The sequence below is a fragment of the Schistocerca nitens genome, chromosome 4, assembly GCF_023898315.1.
Source record: "Schistocerca nitens isolate TAMUIC-IGC-003100 chromosome 4, iqSchNite1.1, whole genome shotgun sequence".
NCBI lineage: Eukaryota > Metazoa > Arthropoda > Insecta > Orthoptera > Acrididae > Schistocerca > Schistocerca nitens.
Window position 1 is genome coordinate 359,999,099 of NC_064617.1, and position 12,013 is coordinate 360,011,111.

The 12,013-nt window shown below is 40.7% G+C and overlaps 1 protein-coding gene across 1 annotated transcript in view; it reads left to right on the forward strand.

Annotated features, from left to right (window-relative positions):
• Positions 1-12,013, forward strand: part of LOC126252770 (uncharacterized) — a 259,622-nt gene that overhangs the window by 92,468 nt on the left and 155,141 nt on the right. Inside the window, exon 2 of the mRNA XM_049953697.1 lies at positions 1,157-1,245. The gene's annotated coding sequence lies outside the window, so the exon portion shown is untranslated. The remainder of the gene's footprint in view (positions 1-1,156; positions 1,246-12,013) is intronic.

The window sequence follows — 12,013 nt, forward strand, 5'->3', positions numbered from 1 at the left end:
GTAAAAACATGCGTATGTTAAGGGAATTTTCATTCACAGAGCAGGCTTATTACATTCACACAATTCAATACTGTTCTATCCTGATAAAATTGAGCTTAACTTAAATTCGACAAGGCAGTGAAGCAATTTCGAAGTCTCGGTGCGACGAAAATTGTCAGTCGATCTCCTGGAAACATTTGTAATAATTATTAACTCCAAGGAATAATTGGGCTTGAAACTACTTTGCATTGATAATCGGTAAGATAAGAAGAGATATTTCTAGATATGTACTGAGTTATATAATTTATAAAATTTCTGAAAATATCGCGGAGAGACCGGTGCAAGAGACATTACAGTCGCCCATTCGGCAATTCAATACCATACGGCGTTGCTGTTGCAGACTGCTCTTTATTGCTCCTGTTAACTGATGGTGTTAATTATGTATATAAAAATTTGAATTTCTATGACAATAAAAGCGATCTTCGCCATTGGACTCTTGTAGCAGATGCAGGTTCTAACTAGTGTCGCTGAACAATAAGTGAACGCACTTTCTTTAGTCAGTACCGCCATTAGACTGTTGTAAATAAACAACAGTCTAATGGCGGTACTGACTTTAAAGAAATATATTATGACTGTGGCCCAGCATTATGAAAAAAATATTAAAAGAATTCACTTTCATTACGTAAAAACACACTAGGTAAGACCGCGAAGCACAACATACCGCAATTACACTCTCTCGATAGAGCTGAGGCCTCTGTAAGTTACTTTGAACATTGTCTGATGTGCTGTATTTTTCACAATATTAAAGGTTAATGTTTCACTGTAAAATATTCAAAGACGGTAACTGCATTAAATGACTGGTTTTAATATATCGTAATTACTACCTGGCGTATCTGCTATTCCGTCTACTTCAGTACAAGATTATCCATATAAACAGGTGTAGAATTTCATTTCATTAACACATATGAATGTGGAGTGGAATTAAAAAGCAGCAGGGAACCCTACAATAGTAGTATAATACAGATCCTGCGGGTAACTGACTGTTAAAGCAGAGATATAACTGCCGTACTTTGTGAGTAATCGTAACTTACTTTTTTCTAAATAATCTTTGCACTCAAATGATACACTATAACAAGTACTAGAAATTTTGTCTAAGTCATCTTGCATCCTCTTACAGGAACTCAACGAGGATACCTTCCCGTACACCTCGGCATCATCAGCAAACAGCCGCAGATTGGTGCCCACCCTGTCCGTCAGATCATTTAGGTATGTTAAAAAAAAATAGCTGCAGTCCTGTTACACTTCCCTGAACACTCGCCGTCGAGGACGACATACAAGATTCTATTACTTAAGAATCATTCTTCGGCGTTCCTTCTGTTCAATTGTGAGACACTTTGGAACCATTTTTGAACACACTTTGTTCATGTTGAAACTTTCATGAAGAATCTGCCTAACACTTTCCTTGTCAACTCCTGTTAACTCAGACACTGCTCTGATTGTTAAACGGCGATCTTGTCGAACAAGTTTACCGATTTTTTCAATGTTTGCATCAGTTTTTGCTGACAATGGTCTGCCAGTGCGAGTGTCATCACTGGTGTCTTCGCGGCCATCTTTAAATCGTTTAAACCACTCAAACACTTGTGTTCGCGATAAACAATCATCGCCGTACACTTGTTGTAACATTACAAACGTTTCACTTGCAGATTTTCCTAGTTTGAAACAAAATTTGATGTTAACACGCTGTTCTTTCTGTACACTCAACATTTTCCGACGCACAGACAAAACGTCAACTACTTAAAACAGACGCCACGGGCAGACTGAGTGCAGGAGGCAGATGAAACTCGAGCAGTAGGCGGAGCGAGAGTCACGTGACAGGCCACGCGACTTTCAGCCTTATTGCATTCGTTTTATTGTTTCACCAGTACTAGTCCGGTTTTTTTCTAGCCACTCCTCGTATTACTGAGCTTCTCATACAATTAAGTTCAGCTTCTTTTGCTCTTCGTATAATCGCTAGTCTTGGTGATAAACATATCATCCTCCTAACGCACTTTGCATATTTCCACTCAATAATGTCTTACGGAATAGTTTTCTGGGGTAACTCGCCAATTAGACATAAAGTATTGATTGGGATTCACCCAAGGAGTCATGCAAGCACCTATTCAAGGAGTTAGGTATTTTAACTGCACCATCAGAGTACATATATTCGCTAGTGAAATTCGTTATAAATAATCCATCTCAATTCGCGAAGAACAGTGATGTTCATACGTACAACACCAGAGGGAAAAATGACCTTTACTATCCGTTGTTGAAGCTGTCAGTTGCTCAAAACGGAGTACATTATTCAGCAACAAAAATCTTTGATTATTTGCCCAACAACGTAAAGTGTCTGGCAGGTAGCAGATCAAGTTTTAAATCTAGCTTAAAATCATTTCTCTTGGACAACTCCTTCTATTCCATGGAAGAGTTTCTGTTTCGAAACTGGTAAAAAAAAATGTACGTCTAAATGTAGTTGCATGTGTAGAACTAAAAATTTCAGTAATATTAATTTTAGCACTATATATATATACAGTAATCTGACTTGTTCCACATCATACCGATAAAATAATCGTGAAAATGACCTACGGAACGTGACATTACTAAACTACTTGAGTACTTGAGTTGCGCACGGCTCTGTTTAAAAGGAATAGCTGCCCACATACTCGTAACGTCACAACTCGTACCTTCGTTAACGGTGTGCAGTGGGACTCCCTGTCAAACTCCTTCTGCAAATATAGGATATGAAATCTGCGTGGAAGTTTGGAAACGTAACGTTTGACGACAAATATCGCACTGAGCAGTTTTTCGTTACTTTCGACTCTTACAGAGAAACATCTCCGCAAATAACTAGATTTCTGTGTTTTTATTTGTTATTAACAACCACGCGATTCCAAACACAAAGTCTAAAGAAAGATTTTTGTATTTCACTTTGCTGCTGTATATCAAACTTCCGCAATATGCTAGAGCAGGACTGTAGTGCAGAACTTGAAACACACGGTGGCTTTGCACGTATAATGGCCTCCGCGTTGGAAAGGTGGCAAGGCCTGCGATTGAAAAACTCCATAATCGGTAATCTGCCAGTCTTATCTTTTGCTTTTCCAGACACGAGTAATTCCCTCAGCCATTAAGCTATTAATGAGCTTCGTCGAAAAACGTGATGTCAGAAGACGGCTTTTACTATCAGATATTCTACATCCTTATTACTGGTTTTGATGACTAAACTACCGATATTTTTCAGAGGCTGGGTTATAGTTAACACCGCAAAACAAGCTTATTTTCCATTCCCAGGAAAGCTAGTTCTTTAGTTACGACAGGTAATTTCCCTTGAAGCTTATACCGATGTGTGCCAGCTTTCTAGACTTGCTCTCTACATACGGAAAAGAATTACATGTTTCCCTACCACCTAACTAAGATGGCATTTTTTCTAATTCGTTGTGTGTGTCTTCGACTAATTACGGTTCTTAACGGCAGAGTCGTTAGCACTATTTTATAAATACGAGTAGTCTCATTTGCTTTGCAACCTGGTAATAGTACCATTGTATTTAAGGTCGTATTCCACTCCAACAGTAGGTATAATACGTCCATTCCTGAATTCTCCTTATTTTAATAACGGTCGATTTCTTATTTGTCTGTGTTCATGAATTTCATTACGAACCCCTTGCCTTAAACAACTGTTGAGCAGACAAACAGAATTTCTTGAGTATTACACCAAATAAAGTTTTTCTTTTTGTAATGAGATGTCTGCAACCCACTTTATATGAGCACGTAAACAATTATATGACAAATGATGATCCTTGTTCCCATTTTTTTAACTTTTTTAATTTATTGGCTTTCTAAACGTACTTTTCAACACTGTAAATATTACAGCTCTTTAACGTTTCAGAGTACGCATTAATTTACGGCGGTAACCGGGTACGAGGTTACATAGGCTTAAGAAAGAACAGATTCTGAAACAAGACAAATTTTACATCCACAATATAATGAAACGAGTAGAAAAGACGCAAATGTAACACAGAATACACAGAGGTAGTGCGCTATGAAAAATCTACTGGTACCACAATAACAAAACGACAAATCGCCGTTAGTACACTTTGGGAATATTCCCAATTTAATCCATATTAATGATAATGTATATAAATTAGCAATAAAATGTTATTTTGTACATTGCATTAGTTGGGGAGAGACATATATCCATCAGTTATCGGCAAGCATCACCAAAAATTGTCTTCCCAGAAACGTACGCAGGTATAGATGCGTGCGTGTCAAGAAAGTTGTGGCAATTCTGAAACATTACTTGAATGTTAGTTCCTATAGATTTTTGGTGTGCAGCTTGCTATTTACCTTTCCTCCACAACGATGCACTAGTACAACAATGCCGGCGTGGCTGCGGCGGCTATCCTTTCTTCGAGTTGACTTCTTCTCTGAAGAGCTGAATTTTTAAATGCAAGTCCTCGTCACTTCGGGAGAAGGAAATTAGGGCGCAGCTAGGTAGTAGAATGAAAAACTTGCGACTCGCACATGTCGGAACTTCTACTTAAGCCAATACTAAGACAATTCGATTACATACGTCTTTCTCGCACCTGTCAGAACACCGGCAGACACAGAGATCGGTGAAAAAACACAAATGAGCTACATAAAATAATTGCTATTTCTGTTCTTCAATTTTCTGTCAGCGTTGATATAATCATACGTCCCTAAGACATCTTTGCGCACGGAGACCGCGCAAATATTTATTTATGTGTGTAGTCCATTTAAAAAACCCACACAACGTCCTGTAAGAATTTTTTCAAAAGCTGTGGACAAAGAACTGAATATTTGTGAAGGTCTGTAAGTTATTTCCACTTCTTAACGCTGCTTGACGTATTATTTCTTTCGTCGTCAAACGGCAGTTCCGTGTTGGCGCTCGACACAGAACTGGTTGTTCATAATCCTGTTGATAGAGAGGATTTTCCCATCCGAATTTGTTTCGCGAATTCTGACCGTTATACATGAGGCAGTCACATTATTGTGGTCACCGCCCATGTTCAATAACGTGCAATAATCACTCGCAGACGACGGGTGTCAGCACCACCAGAGGAGGATATATAAAGCACGGCATGGGAAGGTGAGGGAGGATAGGGGGGGGGAGGGGACACGGGCAACAGTGCAGTCATTGTCGTATTGCGGAAATGGAGCGATTTATCTGACATCCAAAATGGCATGATCATTGGCTTTCTGGCCAACGGTGGATGCATTTCCGAAACGACAAGTCTGTAAACTATTCGCATGCCACCATGGTTAAAGTACAGGGTGTTTATAAATGAATATCGGGGTTTTAACGCTAACTTACAGTTATAAATGATATTTCAAATGAAAGAACAACTCAAACAGTTGTGTTTGGCACCAGTGCGCATGTGCAGCGCGCAATGTTTCCGCCGCAATCCGCTAGACAGCGGTAGTAGCGAAGATGGCGACTAGTGAACAAAAAGCGTTTTGTGTTTTGCAGTTTCCAAAGACCGAATCTGTAGTTACTGTGCAACGTGCATTCTGGCTGAAGTTCGGTTGTGATCCTCCAAGTGATAATAACATTCGCAAATGGTATCATCAATTTGAAGATACTGGCTGCCTTCGTAAAGGGAAGAGCACAGGATGATCAAGAGTTAGTGAAGAGACTGTTGAGCGAGTGAGAGTCGTTCACTCGTAGCCCAAAGAAATCAATCCGGAAGGCCAGTCGTGAATTGCAAGTTTCTGTGTCGACTGTTTGGAAAGTTTTAAGAAAACACGTACCATTATGTCTATGTCCTTACTGTTTACAGTTATTAGAGGCTCTAAAGCTGGCAGATCATGGATTACGTGCCAGCTTCGCAAACGAAATGTTGTTTCGTGACGATGAAGATTTTCTATAGCATGTAGGCTTCAGTGATGAATCGACCTTTCACCTTAGTGGATATGTTAAAACCCACAATGTGCGCATCTTGGGCTCAGAAAATCCTCACGAGGTGGTATAACTGCAACGAGATTCCCCTAAAGTGACCATTTTTTGTGCCCTATCCCGGCAGAAAGTTTATGGGCCTTCCTTTTTTGGTGAACCTACTGTAACTGGAACTTCTTACCTTGGTACACTAGAGCAATGGCTCTTAGCGGCTGGCCCCAGCGGAGGTTCGAGTCCTCCCTCGGGCATGTGTGTGTGTGTTTGTCCTTAGAATAATTTAGGTTAAATAGTGTCTAAGCTTAGGGACTGATGACCTTAGCAGTTAAGTACCATAAGATTTCACACACATTTGATCATTTGAGCAATGGCTCTTCCCTCAGTTGGAAGAAGATGAGCCAGAGAACTTAATTTTCCAGTAAGATGGTGGGCCACCTCACTGGCATAGCGAAGTGTGCGACTGGTTGAACTTCACTGTATCCAAGCACTGGATAGGCTGCAATGGACCCAATGACAAGGCTTGCTTTGCATGGCCTCCATGTTCACCTGACCTTACGCTATGCGATTTTTTCCTTTGGGACTTCATCAAGGATCTTGTGTACATGCCTCCGCTACCAGTAGACCTCCCTAAATTAAGAAGCCAGACTGAAGCAGCTGTTGCTACAATCACTGAAGACACACTTATCAACGTTTGGGAAGAACTCAGCTGTAGACTTGATGTGTGCTGTGTGACATATGGTACTCACATTGAACATTTATAAGGTTCCCGGTAAAACTGTTTGAGTTGCTCTTTCATTTGACATATCATTTATAACTCTAAGTTTAATATAATAAACATTATAAAGCGTTATAACCCCGATATTCATGCGGGGATGTGTGCAGGCGAATAGACGTGCAACTGTTGAGAAAATGAACTTCCAGATGACCCAAGCATACGCCAACTGTGTCTCCTCAGCGACCGTTCAGTAAACGTTGCTTCGATGGGCCCCCGCAGCACTCGCCTGGTTTATCCAACCATGCTGACTGATGTTTACCGGTGACGAAGGCTGGAGTTTGCACAACAGTACCACAACTCCATGTCCACTGAATGACGACAGGTGGCCTTTTCAGATGAATCACGTTTTATGTTCCATCGGACTGAAAGCAAAAAACCTGCAACAATCGTCAGAGAGGTTCAAGCTGGAGTATGGAGAGTTAGGGTCTGGGAAATGTTTCATGGCATCACTAGGTGACCTCGTCATTCTGGTAAGCACAATGGATTAACACAAGTATTCATTATCCTTGCAGACCATGTCCTCACCTACATGTAGTTTTTTTTCCTCAGAACGATTGCATATACCGCTAGCACAATGCAACATGTCACACTGCTCGCAGTGTACACGTGTGTTTCGAAGAGCACCCTGGCCACCAAATTCCCCAGATTTAAACCCAGTCGAGAATCTCTGGGAGAAACCAAGAAACCTAGCGCAGTCTGCCACAGCAGTGGAGTCGACATGGCTCCACACCCGTTTCGGTACCTTCCAGAACGTCACTGACTCTCTTCCTGTATGTCTCGTACCGGTCTGAGCTGCAGAAAGTGGTTATTCAGTCTTTTGACTGATGGTCACATTGATGTGACTGGACAATGCATAAGATGACTGGACAGTGTATAAGTAATGATTTGATGTATAGATGAAACGTCAAAAATAGCCTGTTGAATTTATTTGACTAGTTTCACTCTCCAGAAGCAAGCACATTCATCAGTCCACTGACTTGTTGGCGATACGTAACGTTTCTGGAGCACCACTCAGCACCATCGAAAACACTGTTAAGCACAAATTACATGTTTTACATTTTAAGCCTCTAGACCAGTGATTGTCAATCTGGATGTAATTACACACTGTAGGGTTAAATGTAATTTTCTGAGAGGTAAAAACAAAAGGGTTCAACTGTGTTTTAGTCAGGAAACTACGAGAAAAATATTTTTCCTATTAAGACTATTTCATAACACTGTAATGGTGATTAGCAAAGTCTCTAATAACTACATCTTTTGCGAACACTAACATTAACCTGTGACGCAGTGTAATGGAGGCTACAGTTTTTGTACGTAAAATACATGTATGAATTTCATCACCTCGCATAGTACACGCCCTTTACTCTTACTTTAGAAATCCATGACATGCATCTATGGCAGTGAATTGAGACATACATCACCTCTACCTGAATATCTCATGAAAATGCCTTCTCCACGTTGTATGTAGTTCCCACGATAGACGAGAATTTGCTTCATTATTCACTTCACAACGATACAGAAACTAACTGAGAGCACAACGCAACAGTAACTGTGTAATGGCCACTACACTGCTGTATGACGTACACGGTATTTTTTTATTGGTTTAGCCTGTCGGAGACAACATGAAATAATTTTTGTCTCCTTTCTTTTCTCCTTTCTTTTTTTCCCTATAGTTTTTCAGTCTTTCCCTGTGATGTTCTTTGCTTCTTCTGTCGATACTGTGCATGTGTTTTTGTTTTCTTCTTGAAGCACTTTAAACTTTTCTTCTTTTGTTCTGAACTTCTCTCTTTCTAGTTATTTCTTCCTTGGTTATTTCCATTTCTCTCAGGTCTGCTTTAACTTCTTTGATACAGGTCATTGATGTTTTTGGGTATCTCTCAAAAATGTTAAAAATTATTTTTGTTATTATTCTATTGTTTCATAAACTCCTTTATTTCTTCTTAATTCACATTTCTCATTGTTATATTTCGGTTTCAAGACTTCCTTGATTAGCATCTTTTCCTTCGTTTCTCTTTCATACAGTCGTTTCCTATATTATTATTATTAATCTTTATTAGTGAAGTAGTCATACACAAAACATTATCAGCCTACAGTCTTCCAATTTCTGCTACATCGTAAGTAAGGAGACCTTACAGAAACTAGGTCTAAGTATTATGGACACCCATTAATTTGGTCGCTTTTAAATGGGGGGAGGGGGGGTGCAGTAAAGTCGGAAGGGTGAGGAGTTATGCAGAGGAAGTATGTTTTGTAACAAGTGTTTACCCTCAGGGTGGATAGCTTTCTTTCATGTGAAGGAGTTATAAGTAGCACTCCATATGTGCTGAGAATTGCGTCATCATTCTATGAAGAGAAGGTTGCTAGAAATAAGCATAATTTATCTTTCGTCATTTTAAAAATGTATGTGTCCAAAGAAAATTGCGTCTCATTCTAACGTATAGTTAGACGTTATGATGATGGCACGGGACGCTGTACATCGTGGGAGAGAGGGGTGGGGGTGGGGTGGGGGGGGGGGGGGGAGCGGTGCGGTCTACTAGGTAACATCTCAGTCTAATTACACTGAGGGGTAATAGTTTCTGCAAGTTTGGAAATCACTGCGGTAGTTAAGCCACATGGGCTGTTTGGCCTAAAGTCCCATCAGCGATTACGTGGAATAGGAGGCTATTCCTGGCCAACAGAAGTCTACTAGTATCAAACATTCGAGTTAATCTGAGGAAGAAATTTATGAGATGGTACGTTTGGAGAATTGCATTGTGTGGTAGTGGAACATGGACTCTGGGAAAACCGGATCAGAAGAGAATAGGAGCATCTCAATGCAGTGCTACAGGAGAATGCTGAAAATTAGATGGACTGATGAGGTAAGGATTGAGGAGGTTCTGCTCATAATCAGAGAGGAAAGGAGTATCTAAAAAATACTGACAAGAAGAAAGGGACAGGATGAGTGGACATTTGTCAAGACAGGGAGTAACATCCATGGTACTAGAGGGAGCTGTAGAGAGCAAAACTGTAGAGGAAGACAGAGATTATAGTACATCCAACAGATAATTAAGAACGTAGGTTGCAAGTGGTACTTTGAGATGAGAAGGTTTACACAGTAGAGGAATTCGTGGTGGGTCACATCAAAACACTTAGAAGACTGTTGACTAAAAAGAAAAAAAGGAGGCTGCTTATTACCAGTAGGTTTCACACATCCTGTTTACGTTCCATTCAGCTATACATATAAACACTACGGTCGGCAACATCATACGATAGATATTCCAGTCTGCATAGCTCCGTTAAAGCTACGTTTTGCAAAGCAATTACGTGAGCGTTACAAGAGACAAATAGCTTTTTGCCCTGGAGGTATGAACTCAGTCTCAACTTCTCGTGTTTTATTAAGTAGACGATGCATTTCGTACTCTGTGGGTCCATCATAAGGTGTAATTTGTCTTAATACATGATTTATTTTTTTCTCTTGCATAAGGTGAAATGTACATTCCTGTCAAGAAAAGGTTTGATCGTAGGTTATGAATTTCTTAAGTCAAACGCGAAAAATATGTGCGAAATAGTGGAAAAGATAACCTAACATCAAACTTTTCCTGACAGAAATATACGTTTCACCTCATTCAAGAGAAAAGAAAATGAAGCATGTATCAAGACCAATTACAGCTGAAGATGGACCCACAGGGTCCGAAATGCATCGTGTGCTTAAAGTTGTGACTGAAGGCGTGTTTTAACTCATACCTCCAGTGTACTGAATACAGTCACGTTTGGAGCTGCGAAATATGGATAAAATTTCTTCTTACTGTTAGTTCGACAGCTGAATCGTGGGGAACGACCTTCTGGACACCTGTTAGTCACGACTGTACTATCGGACGGAAAACTCCACCGATAACATTCTCATTGTTCTCTAACCTCTTAGGAGACCAGACTGTAACACAGCCTATGTAAATAGGATACAATAGATTTCACAAACACTACTCTCCAGTCGGTTTCAAGCGAGGTGGTGCGGCGGCTGAGAAGCTGTCTCTCATTCCAGACGAGCGCGATTCAAATAACCGCCAGGCAGATGACAGGAATACTATAAATGATTCATTCGTTTACAAAGAATTGCATGTATAAATACGATTGACGTATGAGTATAGCCGTAAACCTCGTGCAGCAACATCCTGTCGGGTTCATCACTGCAGCACCGATGCGTTACGTGACCTGCTCGAGTGTTCTTGGCCCCCCGAAGAAAAAAGTGACACAACCTGGAGAGGCAGGGGGGGGGGGGGGGTACAAGGGAACAGGCCCATGTCATCTTCACCACTACTCCCAATCCAGCGATGCGGAAGTTACTCGATCAGGTAGCGATGAACATCGATGCTCCAATGAAGGGGTGTCCGTCTTGTTGCAAGATGCAATTCTCGGAATCAGCTGTCACTTGTGGAAACAACAACAACCGCAACTGCAACATATCACAACAAGATGTATCAGTCTTCTCACTGAAGGAAAACGACCCATCACATTGCACAAAAGCTTCAGCGAATTTTGTTCATGTACCACAGTTTCATGACGATTGTCGGTGCCCTACACTCTCACATAATGGCGATTAACTTTTCCAGATAAATGGAAAGCTACTTGGTCGCTGAATATCAGCTGGGAGCCGAAATGTTCATCCTCAGTTATTCAGACTGAAGGCGACGACCACAATTTTCAGGGTTTAATTGTTGCAGACGGTATGGTTTGAAATGTAACCGCCGTCGCAAAATATTCCGCAGTTTGCTGCGGTATTCCAAGCTCGTAACTTGCACGAAACATTGAGTTTTTTTTTTGGTCTGCGTACGAAACTTTGTCTCACGCTCTCCGCAGTTGCATCTGGCCCACAGGGCCGACCGGTACTTTTCTGTTTACAGATACAACCCGTGTCCTTCAATTGTCGAGATCAGCGCACAATGCTCCGTTTACACGCCGGCTCTTTTCCATAGTTCCTTCTGAATTCACGCTACAGTGTCATAATAGACAGAAAATCTTGCATATTTCAACACACAAAAATTGTTTTCTTGCTTTGTCATCATTTTGTCAAGATACTGCACTCGCAACGCCAACTGGTTGACACAATGCAAACTCGATAAGTTTACAGTTCTGTTGGCGCGTCAGTCATATCTGTACTTCAAAACTGAACTCTTAAAACGAAAGAAACATTTGTAGTAGGCCTGTATTGTTAAATACGTGGAATAAAACCATACGATTCCAAGTTACTTGTAATTACACTGCGCAACACTACTAAAGGATCACTTTTTCGAAACGTCGTAATAGTCCCCCATTGCACGCATAAGTTCGAAATTCGGCTCTAAGGT